This window comes from Phodopus roborovskii, unplaced genomic scaffold (assembly GCF_943737965.1).
Source record: "Phodopus roborovskii unplaced genomic scaffold, PHOROB, whole genome shotgun sequence".
Taxonomy (NCBI): domain Eukaryota; kingdom Metazoa; phylum Chordata; class Mammalia; order Rodentia; family Cricetidae; genus Phodopus; species Phodopus roborovskii.
The window spans coordinates 6,140,626-6,159,927 of record NW_026126646.1 but is presented as its reverse complement, the minus strand read 5'-3'; positions in this window follow the sequence as shown (position 1 = coordinate 6,159,927).

The window sequence follows — 19,302 nt, the reverse complement described above, 5'->3', positions numbered from 1 at the left end:
TGGTATGGTGACTTCCTATGTAAGATACTGGGCCTGGGCAGAGGCTAAGACTCTTAGCTTAGACATCGCTTCCAGAACAGAAGTGGACAGACAGGACACAGCTTAGAAACAGCCTCTGTCACCGTCGCCTCCTGGGATGCCTTCTGGTCAGGGTTGCTCTTGTCTGCTGCCCAGATCCCAGGACACACACAGCTGACCTGCCATAATCCTCAGGTTTTATGTTAAATCTGGAGAAAGGAGAGAGTCTACGGGCAGGAGAAAGAAGCTTTGAGGGACTGAGATATTAGGGCTCCTCTCGCCTCTCTTCTGGTAGATGTCTGGGAACTTGCTGCAAACCCTCCTGTGTAGATAGATGCCCCTACTGGGAACATGTGAGGCTTCTGGAGAAGTGGGACTTCTAATGTGTCCCCAGACAGAAGGCTTCTTGTCACACATGGTAATGCAAGACCGCATCAGCGAGGAGGTGCAGCAACCTGGAAGGCCATGTGCCTTCTTGAGGCTGAAGTCTTGGGCTGTGGATGGCTTGCAAGCATCTGTATTCCTGGCCCTTGCTCACTGGAGGAAAGTGGGCTCTCTTCATCGCTCAGGGCCATTTGACATCAAGCTGCTGTCAAGGGTGCTTTGGCCGGGGAAGGCCAGGTTGGCAAGCTTCAACCACACGTGTCCATTCCTTCAAGTCACTCTTGGCCAAGGAGTGGGAAATCCTACATAGAGTGGTAGCCTCCATGTAATAGGTGTGATGTGTCTATCTATCCCACAGCTGCTGGATCCCGGTTATGCCCTGTGTCTCACTGAACTTAAGTTAGACACATGTCCTCTCTCTGCTGGGCCTCTCTCTGCCTGGCCTATAACTCCATTAGCAACGATAGATCAAGTGGCTCTAACATCCATTTCAGGGTCCCACCTGCTGGGGCTATGAGTCCCCCAGACCCTAGGGTGTGGCTGTACTTGGAGATGGGTCCTTTACAGGATGACTAGTGTTAAAACAGGTCATTAAGTGGGCCCGAGTCTTGTCAGATTTGTGACTACATAAGAAGAAATAATAGCAGTATTTAAGGTTGCTGGGGAAAGACAGAATCTACCAGCCAGAGAGAGAGAGAGAGAGAGAGAGAGAGAGAGAGAGAGAGAGCGAGCGAGCTCAGGAGCCAGCCCCATCATGCCTTCCTTGCCCATGGACTCCCACCCCCCAGGATTGTGAGTGCCCACTATGTGCAGGCAGATGCCCCACCCCCCAGGATTGTGAGTGCCCACTATGTGCAGGCAGATGCCCCAGCCTCCAAGATTGTGAGTGCCCACTATGTGCAGGCAGATCCCCCACCCTGTAGTCCTTCATTATGGTCAGCCTTAAGTTGACCAGTGCCCTCCCTAGGGGACCGAATAGAAAAGTCCATGATGCCAGACATCCCTGCTCCCTCCTCAGCACAGCGGTCACTGAGGAGTGATGGTGCTGGGGTGGAGAGGAGAGTGGTAGTGATAATGTTGTGTAAACAGGATCCAGACACGGGGTGTCACTAGCTGGACAAGCAAATATTTGCTCAGAGCTTTCTAAAGGTGAGCAACACACATGGCGCCCATCCTCGCGGAGCAGACGGGCTATTAGTGGAATTAATAGTCACTTAGAGAAGCTAATGAGAACATATGTGATCATTTGCGCCGTTGCTCAGCAGATACTCATTGTCTCCCATTGCTGTAGGGTGGGGCAGCTTCCATGCTGTGTGCTTAGGCTTGGTCCCTGTGACTTCTCTTCTCTGGCCAAGGGGGATGCTGGCGACATGATGTGACCAGACTCCTCCTACCTACCGAGAAAATGCCCTGGCAACACTCACCGTGGGCCTGCAGCCAAGGCCTTGGGATAAACATTGCCGGGGTACCATAAGCCCACCTATGACCTTACGTAGAGTTACCCTGCCGAACCAGCTGGGGCAGGCATTTCCTCCTCAAGTGTGAAGACCACAGATTGCATGGAGGACCTATCTTTGGGGGCTCTTTGCTATAAGGCTTACATTTTATCTCCTCTGGGACATTGGAGGCTAGGAAAGACCATGCTAGCTTCAGTCAGATCCTAAAAGTCCCTCCCAGAAGGAGTACACGCAACCATCGTGTCCTAGAATGTTAGGGAAAGGAACCACTGCTTCAGGATGGGGTCAGCAAGTTGCATCCTGTAGACCCAACCCAGCCCACTGCTGTCCTAAACAGCCATGAGTCAAGAGTGGGTTTTGTAGTTTTAAATCTACCAAAAAAAAAAAAAAAAAAAAAAAAAAAAAAAAAACAAAGAACCAAAGAAAGGAAAAAAATATATTCCATGCAAGCAAGCTTCATATGAAACTCAGGTTTTAGTGTTCCTTGCACTGTTTTCCTGGAGGGCAGTCATACCCACCCCATTCCCCATCACCCATGGCCATCGCTTTCACATGTAACAGTGTAGCTGAGGACTCTTCATTCACTTCCTGAGATTTTCTAGTAGAAGGGTGCCCACTCTCTGTCCATCCACACATCCATTCTCTTACCCATCCATCCACCATGAAGAGGAAGTCTTGAGTCAAAGCGTGGTATCCCCTCATCTGATTACAACTCGCTTCCTTCCACAGCTGGCGCTGAGGCTCTGCAAAGCCCTGAGTGGTTGTCTTCCCAGAAGAAGGAAGCAAAAGCTTTTCCCCATGAGCATCTGTGGGGAGGGACCTTCTCTGTGTCCTAGACTTTCTCGTGTGTCTGTAGTCCTTCCTGCATGCATGTCCCCTGCACAGTATACATGTGTCCCCTGCACAGTATACATGTGTAATATGTAGTGTGTATGTACTGAGCATGAGGCACTAAGACAGTTGTCCACCACCCATTCAACCCTTCTTTGCGTCCATTCATCTACCCATTGTCCACTCACACACCCACGCACCCACCCGTCATGTTTCTACTTACACTCCATCAATCCCTCTATCATCATCTATCCACCTACTCATCCTCCATCCATCTATCCACTACTGTCTATCTGCTCACTCATCCATTGTCTTACCCATCCATCCACCCACAAAACATCCATTCATTTAGATACCATCTACCCTACTCATTACCCACCTGCCTATCGCCCATATATCTACCCGCTACATAACCATCAATCTGTCCACCCCCATTTACTTATAAACCATGTATCTACTCATCCGTCTTCTTGTTCATTTATTCATCTACGGGCCATCCATGTATGTACTCATCCCTATCTGTTGATCTATCCACCTGCACATCCACCCCCTTACCCTTTCACCGCATTCCTCTGCCCACGTCCATTCCTTCACACCCTCTACTCATCATGTATCCATTCATTCACCCATCCACCCATTTATCTATCAATTTACTCGCCATCTGCCCCCCCACCTACTCACCCACCTGCTCATTCCAGCTCCATACATTCAGTGAATGTTCCTCGAGAGTCCATTTGCCAAAGCTCCATGCTGGCTGGCTCAGAGACACACTGGATGACAAATTGCTGTGTTGCAGATCCTATATACATGACCTGTTCTATATTCCACAATGAACAGAAGGGTCTGTGGAAGCAGCTCACTGCATGAAGGGCTTGTCACATGAAGGTGAGGATTGGCATTTGCACCCCCAGAATGTACATAAAAGTCAGGCAGGCTATAATCCAAACCCACAGGAGGCAGAGGGAGGATATCCCTGGAGTCAGCTGCGACAGCCCAACTAGCCAAACCAGCCAGCTCTGAATTCAGTGAGAGACCCTGACTCAATTAATAAGGTAGGAAGGAAAACACCCAGCAGCACCCTCAGGCCTCCAGCCCTACATGCATGCGTACCCTCCAATGTGCATTTGCACACATATGAGCACACACACACACACACACACACACACACACACACACACACACACACAGAAAACTCCCAGCAAATTAACAAAACACAGGCATCCTGGTGGTTGTGGTATTCCCAAGGAGGGGATGTTAGTCCCACACGGGTTGAAGGGTGAGGTCACACAGGACAGGTATAAGACCTCACAGCAGTATGAAAGGCTATGGCAATGCTAGGGCCATGGCAGAACTGACCCTCATGTTCATGACAATTGCCACAAAGTCTGTGTCCTAAAGCTGCAGAGAAGGGCAGAGCCAGGCCTTGGGGGAACTTTGTCCCCATACTTGGCTGAGTTGTGTCCCCAAAAATTTACGTGCATTGAAACCTTATCTGGAGGCCAGGTTGCTGCAGATGTAACTGGTTAAAATGTGAACCATGCTGGCTTCAGATGAGTATCAAAACCAGTCAGCAGAACCTTTGTAAGAGTGATTTTAGAGTTTCAGCGGAGATGCACAGGGAAGACAGAGCTGAGAGGTGAAATGCATCCACATGCCAAGTGCTGGCAGGAGCCCCAGACGCTGGATGGGGAGAGGAAGGGACTTCTGACCCCACCAGTAACTCAATGTTGTTCTTTCAGTCTCCAGACTGTGGAGAATGACGTTCTGTTGTTATAAGGGACCCACTTTTCAGTAACTTGTTGTGACTCCTGGGAAACAACCCCTCTGCTCAGACTAACCTCCTCTTTCCTGGGCATGGCCATCCTGCATGCAACTGTTGCTGGCCCAGGGTCCAGCAGCTCATCTGAGACTGAACTTCATACTGGGGGGCAGAACTGGGGGCTTTGCACACTGTAGGTGCTTTACAACTGATCATTACATTTACTACAAACTAGATATACTCAAGTCCTTATTGTTTTAATTTTTTTATATGTGGTATACATGTGCTTGGGTGTGTGTGTGTGTGTGTGTGTGTGTGTGTGTGTGTATGCATGCGCGTGCGTGCATGCATGTATGCACGTGAATGTGTAGGTCCAACAATGATGTCTGAATCATCATTTTTACTGAGGCAGAATCTCCCAGTCAAACCCATGACTAGTCTTGCTAGTTAACTTGCTTCTGGGGCTTCCTAGGCCCAGTTGGCTTTTAAATGGGTTTCTTGGGATCCAAACTCGAATCCCCATGAGTGCACAGTAAGTGCTTTAAACACGCAGCCCTCTCCCCAATCCACATCTTCATCTTCTAAGACAATCTGCCCCTAGGAGCCTTGACCTGACCACATCAACTCATGCTCTCTTCTGAACAGCATCTACCCTTGCGTGGCTGGTGAGGGCCCTCCACAGCTGGCTATGAGTGTGAGATGTCCCTCATGCTGTCCCTGACTGCCTCAGTGCTGAGACTTTTGGGGGGGGGATTCTGTTTCCCACTCCTGCAGATGATTTATAAGGGATTTGGAGGCCAAGGAGGTTGGCCTGGAATGCTGGCTAGACAAAATAATGTATCAGAAAATTCCAAGCAGACGACGGTCACAGCTAGAATGTGGCTGGTGCAGTCTTTCCCAGCCAGGGATGGGGCTCCAGGGGGAGGTGCCTTCCAGCAAGATCTGCCTGGCTGGACTCCCACCTCTGAAAATGACACTTGGTCCTTGCTTGGTTAAGAGCTCAGTGGATAAGCAGACGACAGTTTGCTGTACTCAGCCACTACCCCTGTGGTTTGGAAACATTCTCTATGCTCTTAAACATACACCTGATGGGCCAGGTGGATTTGGAGCTTCCAACCTCCACACTTCCGGGCTAGAATACTGTAGACCTTGGCAGGGAGGGGTTAACAGACTGAGCAACCATTGCTTCTCATAGAAAACCTTCAGCGGGAAGTTAGGGACAAGTGATAGCTATATCCCTGTGCCAGCGGTGTGAGCCATGGGCTGCCCTCAACCAGAACTTCAGATGATGACTGTCTATTTGGACCCCACCTTCTCCCTCTCTGGCTGTAAACAGCTATAAATCGAGATGGACCATACTTGCTCACCAGCCCTCTTGTCCAGCCAGCATCTGCAGCCATTACAGGTAGTGACCGTGTCTGTGACAACTATCGCCTTGGTGCCCTGCAATGGTTTGGAGCGAGAGGATCAACAGCTTGAGCTCCCTCCCTTCTGAACTCGTCCAGATCACATGCCTCTCTGGAAAACCTAGTTCCTCGTTTTCCACCTCCTGAGGACCCACGACACTTTTTCATTTAGAATAAAAATTCAGACAAGCGTGGGTATGTCCTAACAGGTGGCCTGGAACTGGGGCACCTGGACAATTCTCTGACAAAACCGGATGACAAGGGGTATATAATCTTTGGTGCCAGGTGTGTGCATACCACCCTATGGTGAGGGGACACTTAGTGTACTCTGTGGCCTGCAGGGGCCTGACCGGCACTGGTGTCAACCGGATGAGATGGGCTTTGGGGTCACGTGGGGCGCTGCGGGCTTGCATACCCTCCACTCATGCTGTCCTCACAGTATAAGTAAATGTACATGTCTGTGCCACACTGACACTCACTCAGGTGGAGGCTGGCTTGGAAACCATCCCCACAGAACGGGAGGGAGTTTTAACTTAGAAAAGGGGCCGTTTTCTTCTTTGCATGAGTCACTTTCCTGGAGCGTGGAGAGATGGGCAGGCGGTTCTTATCTTTAAACCCCATGTACTTAACGCTTATTAAAATCAATACCGTCCATTAGCCGGCTCCGTTTCCATTTTTAATCATTTATTGATATACGGCCTGTGCTTTTATAGGACTAAGCAAATTTCCGCTCTCCATGTTCCTCTGCAGCCCGGGGGCAGGCGGTGCGCGGCCGCGGGACGTAAATGTTTATTTACTGCCTGCTTCCTGATTGAGAACATACCTGGTCCAGGGCTTCAGATGGCTTTTACACGGGGGACTCGGGCCACTTCCTGTTCTCCAGACACACAAGGCCGTTTTAAGGAGCATAATGAAAGCAAGGCATTGTGGCCACAGTCACAGGCCGGGCAGTCAAATGGGCGGCAGAGCAGGACCCACAAGGTTTGCTATTTACCAGCTTCTCGCTGGGGGCAGGGTGAGCCCATCTCAGCTGGGACTGTGACAACCTCTCTGCACCCCTATTGCTCACTCCTGGCCTTCATTAGGCTCCATCCTGTGGCTTTTTGTCTGGGAGGAACCAGGTTACCCCTGGCAGGACCCGATTTCTGTGTATGTGTTTCCCCAGGAAGTCTGTTATCCCTTTTCGCCCACCTTCTTCACACACACCCAGGCCCACGTCTTATCTGACGGTACTGATTTCTTCAAGCTTCGATGAACTGGCCAAGAGTTATGTCCAAACACATCTTCCGACCAGGTGTTGTGCCTAATCTGGGTGGGTGGGAGGAATCCAGAAGATCCTGCAGAATCGCAAGTTGTCCGTCTTAACCTCTCATAAGGATGTATGACTGAGGATCAGTTGTCAGTGTGGAGAGAGAGGGATGGGCCTGTCTGGCTACAGATGAGGGGCTCCAGGATCTGGGGTGGATGCTCCCTCCATTGCTTTATTGGCCCCTGTACTCATATTGGTCCAGAATGATCTTGCAAGAGCTGTCCCACAGCCCAAGGAATGGGGGCCTCTGACTGCCCCAGAAGGCAGACACTCAATGCTTGCAGAACTGAGATTCACCTGACTGCGAAACCAAACAGATACCAGAAACCAAGTGGGTGGCTCAGCGGGTGTGAGGCACACACATCTTCTTCCTGCTGGGAAACCTGGAGCCCAAGGCTGCCTCAGGGCTGTCGTAACCTCTGAGCCAGGGGGGTTCCAACCACAGAGCTAGAGGAGGGAGACCCAGGCCTCAACCATTTGCAGACTCCAAGGAATTCTGGGCACTCCCAGGCCTCCTGTATTGGAGTAGGTGGGATTTTACATGTATAGAATCAGCTTTATTTCTGCCTTTTGGTTTTGTTTTTATTCCACTTAGTGGTTTGTGGGAAAATACAGTTGCTGCTAAAATAAGCTGAAAGCCTCTTGTCAGCCTGACACACAGGAGACCTAGGGAGGAGCAAGAGGCAGCCAGGGTCTCATGGAGGCGTGGCCTAGAGATACTCTGTCTTTCCTCACGCATATGCGCCCCCATTTCCAGTCTTCCCTTGGTTAAGTGCTTTGGTTGGAGGCAAGCACGGAAAGAGGGGATGCAGACATCACCGCAGGCATGCCGAAAGGCGCACTGCTGGCCACCCAACTCAGGACACCGGGCCGGCAGTTGTGGGTTGTGTGCGCATCTGTGACCGGTGACTTCATAAAACGCCTTCTAATGAAAGTAACACACACAGAGGGCAGGCAGCCCAGGATGCGGGGCTGCGCGGCGAAGAAATGCGCTTGTTAAAACGTGTAATGAGAGACAGAACAAATCCCCAATATCGGCCAACGCTGTCGTTAAATCCCTTAATGATAGGGGCATTTTCTCTGGTGCGCCGCATAGTTCGTTATAAACCCCTTTGGCCTGGCGGAGTGGGGGCTGGGGGAAATAAGAGAGCTGGGGGAGTGGAAAAGGTCTGTCCTCAGCTTTGCCCTCCTGGGCTGGAGCCAGGCCCAAGATGGGCCTGTGGAGCTTCAGCTCACCTGGGTCTTTAGAGCTGGCCGCAGGTCACCACTGAAGCTTCCGGGACTTGGACGTAGGTCCGGGGTCATCCTTTTCTTGTGGCTTATCAACCTTTTGGAAAAGACTTGTGGGTCAAGTTCAGCTGTTTCAAGGGTGCAGCCTAGAACTCCCCCGTGGAAAACTGGCCACTGGCCATGGAGTGAGGACAGTAACTCATCCGGATGTTCAGAACCAGTCAGAGCCTGTGGCTTGGGGTAGCTAGCTAGAGCTTGGTCTCTGAAGCCTGCATGTCCACCAGCAGGTGGTCCAGCAGTTGGTAAGGCTCTTGGCTTGGGGGTGGGGTCTAAGTGGTTTGGGGGACTTTGGTTGGACTTAGTATTCCTTCCCAGCATCCTTTCCCTGATTGGAGTACTGCCCAGTGGCCTTTGGAGGGATTGTCCATGCCCAGTCCTGACCTCTATGGCTCCATCTAACCTCTAGGCCAGAGGCCATCCCTGGCCAGACCACCAGATCTGCCAGGTTTCTGATGGTTCCCTCAGAACATGAGATCTGGGTGGAGTCAGCCCCCCCCCCTGCCCACTGCCATGAGGTGGAAGCCTTGCAAGTGTTCATGGTAGGGGGAAAGGGAAGGGCAAGGTTTTAAACCCTGGAACATCACCTCAGAGTTATATCTAGTCTGGTTCTTCCGAGGTGGGATGGGGTCCAAGAATTTGACGCTCAAGAATTTGTCCCAGCCTCATGGGTGGGAAGGAGGCTTCATCGTGATAGGCATTTCCAAGAGACAGGACACGTTTTTCTATGAGTAGAGACACTGGTCTCAAGACAGGATGGGGTTGGCTCAGCGGAGTCCTGCACACCTCCTTGGAAAGAGCTGGGTACATGCTGATACTGTAGGCAGCCTCAGGCCACGTTGGTTGTGAGTGTTCGGTGGCTCTGTTTGGAGGTAGCAGGGTATAAGGCTGGGAGACACTGCGGCTGACGAGGACCCTATGGCATCTGGCCCTCACCCCAGAGCTGTCTGCTGTGAGCCCGAGAAGGCAGGATGGCTGACGGAGTGGCCGGCAGAAGTCTTCGCTCGGCGCACTGGTGAGGTCCAGGGCTCTGCACTTGGGGGCTCTGCCCATCTTTTCCTGGGTGCAACCTTCAGCTCTTAGAGGTAGGGACACAAGGTTCACATAGGATGCTGAGGGGCAAGACTACATTTGGGAACCCCCCTAATGCTTTGTGCCCTCTACCCCTATCACCCACCTGCTCTGCTATCATCTTCTCATGCATCTATTCAGACCACACAGAGGTTCAGCTGGGCTCATCACCCTCACCCAGGACTGTTGCCGGGACGGGACACAGGTGTGCTCAATAACAAGGGCCCCATTCCTCTATGGCTCTCTTCTGAGGCCTGACTGGGGCTCTGGCCGGGTGGGTAGGGCTGGGATCTTTTGCCTCTGGGTTCCCACCCCCACATGTGAGTCCTCAGAGCTTGATCACCCACTGGAGCAGAGGCAAAATCCTCCTCGTCAGAGGTTAATGTGGATCCCCGTCTTCCCACTTCCGTCGGCCACATTCCGGAAAGTTTAGAAGGAGGCTAGTGTTCTAGGTCCGGCCATGGTGGCCATGTCTGGGAGTGGAAAGCCGGGGCAGGGTATGTTACACACCCTGCTCTCGTCTGAGGTGGTGGCTAGTTGTCTTTCACGCCTCAGTTTCCTTACTTGCTCTGTGTACCAGGCAGAGTGGCGGCAGGGGTTAGGGCTGCTATGGAACTGTTCTGCTGTGTGGACAATTTTGGTGAGGAAAGCTTCAGTGAGAACCAACCGACAGGGGCCACTGTCCTTGCAGGGAGGTCAAATCGCACCTCAAAGCAGCAGGAGGGACAGGACACAGGCACCCTCAGAGGAGCTGGGGTGGAAAGGTCCCCCCAGGAGATCTGAGTCTGAGATGGTGATAGGTCAGGACACAGGGCACACTGGAGCGCCTGTGTTGAGGTTCTTTATCTGTGGTGGTGCTATGGGTGGACCCGGGCAAAGCTCCGAGGCTCCAGCCCTCCGGGGTACCACTCCAAACCAGAGGATCCTGCACTTTCCGCTCCTCAGATAACCTCCTAGGCTCTGGGGTTAGGGATGCCCATGTGTGCCCCCAAGCCCTTGGCAAATGATGATGGCGGAGGATGGACATGGATGGCAGAGGATGCAGAAAGGCCAGGCCAGGCTTGGGCAGGTGTCCTCTTACTTTTATACAGCTGGCTTGGCAGGCACATGGGTCCCTTGGCTGGACTCTCCACCCAGGGCAGTGGTTAAATGGGCTGCCTGAGGGCCCAGGTGGATATTTTTAATAGTCTGTGACCTGCCATCCACTCTTGGCTGGGTGTTAATGGCCAAATGTTTTGCAAGTAAATTACCAGAAAGAATTATTCCTGAGAGGCAGAGATTTGTGGAAAGGTGTTAGAAAACTGGACAGCCAGCCATGTTTGTCTCCATCCCTCCCTGCAGGCAGAGAGGCCAGCTGGCGTGGCCAGCTGGGCCACTCCTGAGGCCAGAGGAAGGTGCAGGTTGGGAGAAAGGGTGTTAATCTCCCCTTCATAGGAGCTGCTTTCCTGCAGTGGGACTCTCCAGGACTCCTCCCTGGAAGGGTATAGACAGAAGGTTGCCCTAGGCCTCCTTCCCCAAGCCAGGGTTGGGGTGGGGGAGCTGGACGGCTGTCTTGGCAGTAGAAGCAATCCCTCTCGGAAAGTCCTGAGTACATCTTAGGAGTTAAGGATGGAGCTGATGGGAGCTGCCCAGATGGTACCTGTGATTTCAGAGACAGGAACTAGAAGATGGAGAGATCTGACCGCTAACGGGCAGCTGGAACTGACCTGCATTCCAGCCAGCCCAGGAGCTCTGGGGAAGTAGTTGGAGACAGGCATTCTTCCTTTTGGGGGGCATCTGGAAGGTCCCAAGCAGAGAAGTGATCAGCAACTGCTGGCCAATCTCCCCATGACTGGAAAAGCTCCTTCCAGGCTTTCCAGGGCCGGAGTTGTCCTGTCTGTGGAGGTAGCAATGAGGCCAGAGGAAAGGACACTAGTATGCCTCGAGGCTGTAAGGTAATGCCATTAAGACACACTACACTGTTCAAGTGGGTCACACGTATGGGTTTGTTCTGTTGGGCACAGTGCAGTGGAAATGTTGAACGCATTCCAGGGATGGCGACCCCAGAAATGGCTGGGTGAGCTATTAAGCCATCAACAGACGCCATAAATAAAAATTCTATCTCTTCCCTAATACCGTGTCAGGAGAGACCACGGGGGGGGGGTACCCACTCCACCTGCTCTCTCCCTGGACTTCAAGCCCCAGGAGCCACCTGACTAGCACCAGCATTGCCCAGCTATGGCTCCGAAGCTGTCCTGGGGTGCTGATCTGCTGCTTTGTGGGAAGGGAGGAGAGGCCACACTGGAGCGCCTGTGTTGAGGTTCTTTATCTATGGAGGTGCTATGGGAGGAAGCCGGGCAAAGCTCCGATGCTCCAGCCCTCCCGGGTACCACTCCAAACCAGAGGATCCTGCACTGTCCGCTCCTCAGGTAACCTCCTAGGCTCTGGGGTTAGGGATGCCCATGTGTGCCCCCAAGGTTGGGAGTTCCACGTTCCCTGGGCAGCATCGAGCACCTTGGAAATCCGTCTAACCTGCTGCCCCCCATTCCCACGTGTGGAATGTGAAAGAACACCCCCCACTTCAGGGCTCTTGTGGACAGCAAGTGACACAGCTCAGCGCCTGACTCCGGGCCACATAAGAACCAGTGCCGCTTGGATACCAAACTCCCCATTGGCCCCATGGGGCTGTAGCTAATGTCCAGCTCCCCAAGACCCCAATACTTTCATGGGTAGGGTTCAGCAGTTGCGTGGACATCCGTGTGCCAGCTACTTACCTGGGTGGATCTGTGCCCTGTCATTGGTGCTGTGCATAAGGGAAGCATCCTGGCAGATGAGGGCTCCGCCTCTAAGGCGCTGGAATGAAGGGACTGGTACCGTGCAGGCTGTCTGCGCAGTGGGAAGTTAGAGGGGACAAGGCACCAGGAACCCATGAGGCTAGAGCAGCCCCCCACCCCACGGCACTTTGAACAAACCCTTTGCCCTCTGCAGCCTGGGCTCTGCATCTTTAAGACACTAATGGGCCCGCTTTTTAAAAAAATGACAGTTTGCTCACACACTCACAGGTTCTCGTCTGACATCAGCAGGGAATCAAAGATATTTTATTATTTGGAAATTCCATATAGGGAAGGCAGCCTCGAGGGTCTGTCATGGCTCCAAAACCCACACCTCCCCCGGGAGTTAATTATTTTCTTAAAATGCAACTTGTGCTGTTGGTCTAAAACATTCCAACTGTGTTCACAGTCTTTAAATCTTCAGTAAACCTTAGAGTTTAAATCACTTGCAGATAAGAGCAATTCTGCTGGGGAGAGGGAGCGAGGCCACAGCAGAGGTGAAATCGGATGAAATGAAAAGCCCATTCACTGAGGCTCCTTGGGTACCTTCTGCTCCGCTGCCCAGTGCATGGTGGCTGCAGACGGAACCTGGCAGGGCTTGGATCCCCACTCCCAGCCAGGGCTTCCCACCTGCCCTCTTGGTCGGCTTAGACCCAGGCCCTTCGGGCTGGACCAGACAGCTGGATGATGGGGATATTTGTCTGATAAGAGTCTCTATTTTCCATGCTGACAGTTCCCAGAGTAGGTGTCATTGGGGACTGAGTGTGGGCGTGGATGTCCACTTGAGGCTTGATGCTAGCTAGTCTAGTATCCACCTGTTGCACAAGCATTCACTGAGGCCTGGGTGTGCACTGGGGCTTCATATCCACCTGGGACCTGCTGCCTCCCCAGGGCCTGATGGTCACCTGGGTGCTGTCTACTGGGGTCTGGGCTTCTCCTTGGAGCCTCTTTATCCTTCGAAAGTGGTATCGCCCTGAAGTCCGGGTGTGCACTTAGACCCTGAGTGTCCACCGAAGTTTGGCAATGCACTTACAGCTTCTTTGAGACGACTGCTCCTAGGGTGGACCCCTTTGCCTCTGGTGCCACTAGGCATAGGTAAGCTACCAGGTCACCATGCAGGCTGGTTTCCCCCTCCCAAATGGCCTCTCATAATTCAGAGGAAGCAGGAGAGCAACATGGACAGCCCAGGAGTGAACCAGCAGAACAACCGAATAGCCCGTGTTTGGTTCTAGATCATAGTTTCTAAGGAACCTGGGCCCCTGACGCTTGCTGCCCCCTCAGAATTATATCATCTCCAGCTTGGCCTGCCTGCTGTGCCTAAGATGACCCGGTGGCATTAACAGCCTTCCAACCTCATGCTTTTCTCACCATCAAGGCTTGCCATTCTCGGCAGATGTAGGCAGAGTACCTTTCTCCTCGTTATGCTCTGCCCGACTGAGACCTCTGTCCTCTTGGCTGGACCAGAACTGACTCAGACTCCCAGGCCCTTCCACAAACTCGGCCCAGTTAGGGGATGGAGACGGGGAGTGGACAGGAACACCGAGACGGGACTCAGGACACATGCCCCTTCCATATGTCATAGAGACCCCGTACATATCTGCTCCCATCAGTCTGTATCTCCCAGGTGGGGCTCAGACACCACCCACCACTTCAAGGACATCCCAAGCCCAACCTCCAGAGTCAGGCGGGTTAGGGTTAGGAAGCAGAGATGGTTGGTTGGTTGGTCATGATGGGACCTGTTGGTCTTCCAGGTCTCCCAGCCTGAAATCTCCTGCATCAACCTGACCACCTTGGATCAGAGCATGCAAGGTCCTCATTCAGGGATTTCCCTAACACTTTTTTGTCCCCTCCCCCCTTGGCAGAGAGGACAATGAAGGAGGAAGAGCAGCCTAGAAAAAGGCAGAGGGGACCGTGTGGCCCCTAAGGATCCACTACGGCTGTTTGAGCATTGAAGACTGCTTTCTGGAGGCAGGTGTTGACCAACCTGGAAAGAGACAAGGACATCCCCAACAGCTCCTCCTTCTCTGCTCCCACACACAGGTGAGGAGCTCTCAGGGGCCTGTCAGCCCTGTACTTGAAAAGGCTTTCACGCCCAATTTCCAGCAGCTTTGCAGCTACTTTGGGGTGAGGCTGTGCTGGTATCTCTTTGGTCTCCCTGCCCCCAGAGTGTGGGAATGTGCTTCCTGCCTGAGTCCCATCAGCTGGCCGTCTCCCAGGGGGAACTATTGATCAGCCTCAGCAGAACACTGTGTTCTATACATATAGTGGGAGCATATTTAGGTGCCTCCCAGCAGCGCTGGAGACTGGTGCGCACAGGGACACACACTGCTGGCTCCCCAGCCTGGACTCCATACCTCTGTGGTTCCCCTCCTTCCTGAGAATATCCTTTGTGTCAAGGAAGCAGACTCGCTAGGTGGGAGGCATCAGGTATGCCTCAGCCCCTCGTGTCCACCCTGGCGCTGGAGAAGGGCTCCATCTTGCATCCCCAAGGGAGCATGTCCAACGGGCAGGAAGAGTTGACTCCCACCGTGTGTCACCCCAGCCCCTTGGTGTCCTCCAAGAGAGGTTGGCTGTGCTTGGCCTGCTGCCTTTGTAAGTGGAGGCTCCTTGGTCTGGACTTGCTCTCACCAAATAGCATTTTGATGAGTTAAGTGTGAGAGAATTAAAAACAACCCGATTAAATTTCCCTTATAAATGCACACGGGTTTGGAAATCAAGGGGAAAGCGGCTTTGAGCAATAAAACTCTGTCCATGTTCTCCAAAAGCCAAGGGAGGGCTACTGGCATGTTCTCAGCCAGTCACTCCTTGCTCTGCCCATGCACATGGCCTCAACCCCCGAGTCTGGGGGCAGTTCAGGCCCCTTCTGTGCTCCATCCCTCCTATTTATCTCTGTGCCCAGCTTGTGTGTCTCGTAGACCCAGCCTGAGTCCCTACAGCACCCCCGACAGTGACAGTGCCCACAGCTGCCAGTATGACTGTCATCCTCACCTCCAGCGGCCGGGCCAGGCCTGTGCCCACTCTTTAGGAAAGTAAACTGAGACGGGGGAGGGCGCCGCCGGACACATGCCTTTTGTCCCTTGTCTTGTCGTGGAAGACATCGCTGGCACACCAGGGCGCAGCCAGGGGCATGGGTGGGGGCCGGGGTCTCAGGTCCTCAGCCTCTTTGCTTATGGTCTGTTCTGGGAAGAGGGATGCGGGACAGTTGGGTATGGATGGAGGGGGAAGGGTCCGGAGCAGTGGAACTTTTGAGGTCATTGGAAAGGCAAACAGAATCATTAACAGTTTCCAAAAATATCCAAGCAAGAGTGGGGTTCCCATGAGTCTCTCCGAGTGGCGGGGCTTAGAAGGGGGCACCTCAGAGAGAGCTGGCAAAGAGCAGGCCTGGGACTGGTCACATTCCTCCCAACGGACCTCAGGCTACCTGAGCTTCATCTTAGGGTGGGTCAATGGTGCCAAAGGGAATATCTTATTCATTCATCCCTCTCCTTTTATAAAGGGTTTCTTGCATGCTCGTATTTACTGGCCGCACTCTGTGATAGGCCAGGCACTGCTGTGTGATATTTTTTGACCACTTCCTTGGAGCGTTTACTGACACTATTTAAGTTGTGCCTTTTGAAGGTCTTGGGGTGTTGCCTCCATGGATGAATGAACGGGCTGCACGTACGAGTCCCTGCATTCTACCTACAGCATCTGGTATGTAGGAGCTCAAATATCTACATGTGAAGAGACACCATGGCCTGAGTTGTCAGGATACTCATCGCGTACCTCCTCACACCCCTGGTGGCCCTTCCTCCTGCCTCTGTCGGATACAAAACCACTAGTCTTCTTGATGCTCCCGAGTTAACATTTCCAAAAATTCTGTAAAAGTGGAGGTAGATAGCACGCGCAGTTGTTATGTCTTATCTGCGGGGATGGCTTCCAAGACCCAAAGTGTGCCTGAACCAAGGTGTAGATAAAAATTTCTGTTCCTCCTGGTCCCGCAGCCCATTAGCCCCAAATAAACACACCAAGACTTACATTTATAAACTGGCTGGTGGCTATGGCTTCTTACTAGCTAGCTCTCTCTTAATTATTCACCCGTATCTATTAATGTATGTATTGTCAAGAGGCTGTGGTTTACCTGTAATCTGGCATGTTACTCCTTTGGCTCCTACACGGTCTCTCTCTCTCTCTCTCTCTCTCTCTCTCTCTCTCTCTCTCTCTCTCTCGCTGGTGGCTTTTCTCTTTCCTCTACCCAGAATTCTCCTCATCCGGTAGCCCTACCCATACTTCCTGCCTGGCTACTGGCCAATCAGTGTTTTCTTCATCAACCAATAAGAGAAACATACATATACATGGACATCCCCCATTACCAAGACACTTGCTGCTCTTTGTCCTATCTACATATGCCCATGGTAAAGCTTAATTTCTAAGTTAGGGCTGCTGGTTATGCTCTAGTTACTGCCCAGCATTCCGTTTTGCAGTGTCCTTGCAGGGACTGGAGCTATAGCTCAGTCATGGAGATATATTTCAGCTAGGGTTTTCTATTGCTGTGGTGAAACACCATGACCAGCAAAACTTGAGGAGGAAAGGGTTTATTTGGTTTATACTTCCATATCTGTTTATCACTAAGGAAGCCAGGGCAGCAACTCGGACAGAGCAGGAACCTGGAGGTAGGAGCTGATGCAGAGGCCATGAAGGGATGTGATGCTGCCTTGCTCCCCATGGCTTGCACAACCTGCTTTCTTATAGAATCCGGAACCACCAGCCCATGGATGGCCCGACCCACCATGGGCTGGGTCCTCCCTCATCAATCACTAATTAAGGAAATGCTCTACATGCTTGCATACAGCTGGATCTTATAGAGGCATTTTCTCAACCCAGGCTCCCTCCTTTCAAGTTGTGTCAAGTGTGTCCAGCACAAGAACTCACCTCTCTCTTTCTCTCTCCCTCCCTGTGTGTGTGTACATACATACATGAAGGTATGTATGGATACATGTGCACGTGTGTAGAGGCCAGACTTGCATGTCATCCAGTTATGTTTTGAGTCAAGGCCTCTTACTGGGGTCTTGTAAGTGTTGATCATGACACGCTATCTGGCTAACAAGCCACAGAGGCCCTCCTCCTCCACTTCTTAATGCACAACACCATACCTGGCTTATTAATGTTGTTGCTGGAGACCGAAGGGAAGCCCTTGGTCCTTGTAAGATCAGGGATTTGCCCACTGAGCCAGCTCCAGCTTCACTGCCGCTGACTTAGGTCTGAATCGTAGCTTGCAGATGCTTTCTACCTCTGCTAAGTTATGAAGTCTCATGAATAGCCACTCTGAGATGAGGCTTGGTGTGTTGCTTTGTCCACTGCCTGGCAAGTGCCTCAAGCAGGTTCAGTCCATGCCCTGACTCCAGAGCCTGTGCCTATAGCTACTCTGCCATCCTGGCAAACTGTGCCAAGCCCAGGGTGCCAAATGTGTGTAGGGGGTGTGGACTCCAAGGACCCAGGCCCATCCGCGAAGAGCAAGGACTTGTCTTGTACCCAAAGTGTAGAGTCCCAGAGAGGAGACAGGAGTTGATGGATGATTCTGGGTTCGAGGCACTGTGGGGGCAGTAAAGCCCTTGGACAAAGCTTCTGCAGCCTAATCCTGACCTGAAGGGCCACAAGCGAGTGGTAGACACTATGCAGCTGTGAGTGGCCACAGTGAGCTTTCTCCTCCAAAATCTTTTCCTCCTTGCATCTGGTCAGGTTGAGCTTGACCTAAGTCACTAGTTAGCAGTCCTGGTGGCTGAACATGTCTGGAATCTACTGGGGTCCCTGAATACCTCCAGCCTGAGGTAGAGGTATCAGGTGTAGACACTGGGCATGGATGCTGATGAGACAGACTTCTGAAGCCCTAGAGAGGTGCAGGTTCCAGGCCTGGGGACAATCAGTTTGTCCCCACTGGGAACCTGGCTGTCACTTTGTCCCTGTGTGCTAGCATATCACTTGGTGGGGGGTGGAGGGGTGTGTGTGTGTGTGTGTGTGTGTGTGTGTGTGAGAAAGAGAGAGAGAGAGAGAGAGAGAGAGAGAGAGAGAGAGAGAGAGAGAGAGATGGGCCTCCATATTTGCCAGCTCGCTGAGAAGTCTTTTTGGATGCTGAATTGGCTTGACCCCTCCCCTGCTGGGCCTGGTCCAGGACTACCAGCGCGCAAGGCTGCACCTGAAGAGGCATCTTTGTTTCTGTAATTTTGCCCTTGGAAAACTCCCCGGTATTAATATTTATGAGAAATGACCTAATATCCCCGCCGCCTGCCGTGTGTTTGCTTAACATATTTAATGTGATTTGGGGGCTGTGTTACTTTTTAACTGCCTCAGTGAGGGGGCCTGACCTGTCGCTCCCCTCCTGACCATGCTGCAAAGGCAATGCAAACCCTCCAAATTCCCTCTTTTAATGGCTTCAGAAAAGCCCTGGGTCCTACCTGGCTGGGCCATGGGACGCCAGCCTTGCTCCAGGGAGGCCTGGTGCTGCATTGTGGGGGTCTAGAGGCTCTGCAGGCTGATGGTGCGGACCTAAGCAGAGGCATGCAGGGTGGAGTGGCAGTGGATTGTCTGTGGGAAGGGAAGGAAAAAGCATTCGAGGGTTTTCTGAAAATAGCTTCTGTGTAGTTCTAAGACAGCAATTTGAATAAGTGCTTTCTCCCGTTTCTCTGGGACACAAAGGTGATTGTTTTCACTCTGAAATAGATGGCCGTTCCACTGTAAATTGATTTTTTTTCTTAGCATCCCTTTGTGTGCAGCATCAGCTAATGCAGGGCATCAGGCGAGCTCCTCGGGGTTCCTGGGACAGTGCACTGGCCTGCACCTGACCCCAGGGAAGCCATATTCTGAGAAGCAAGTCTGCTGAAATGCCTGCACAGACTCTAGCACTGCTTCTCAGAAGCCGTGTGCTGTTAACCGTCTTTCTCCGTTTCTCCGAGCCCAGCTCCTCAGGGGCGGTGAAACACTGGAAGCCGGAACT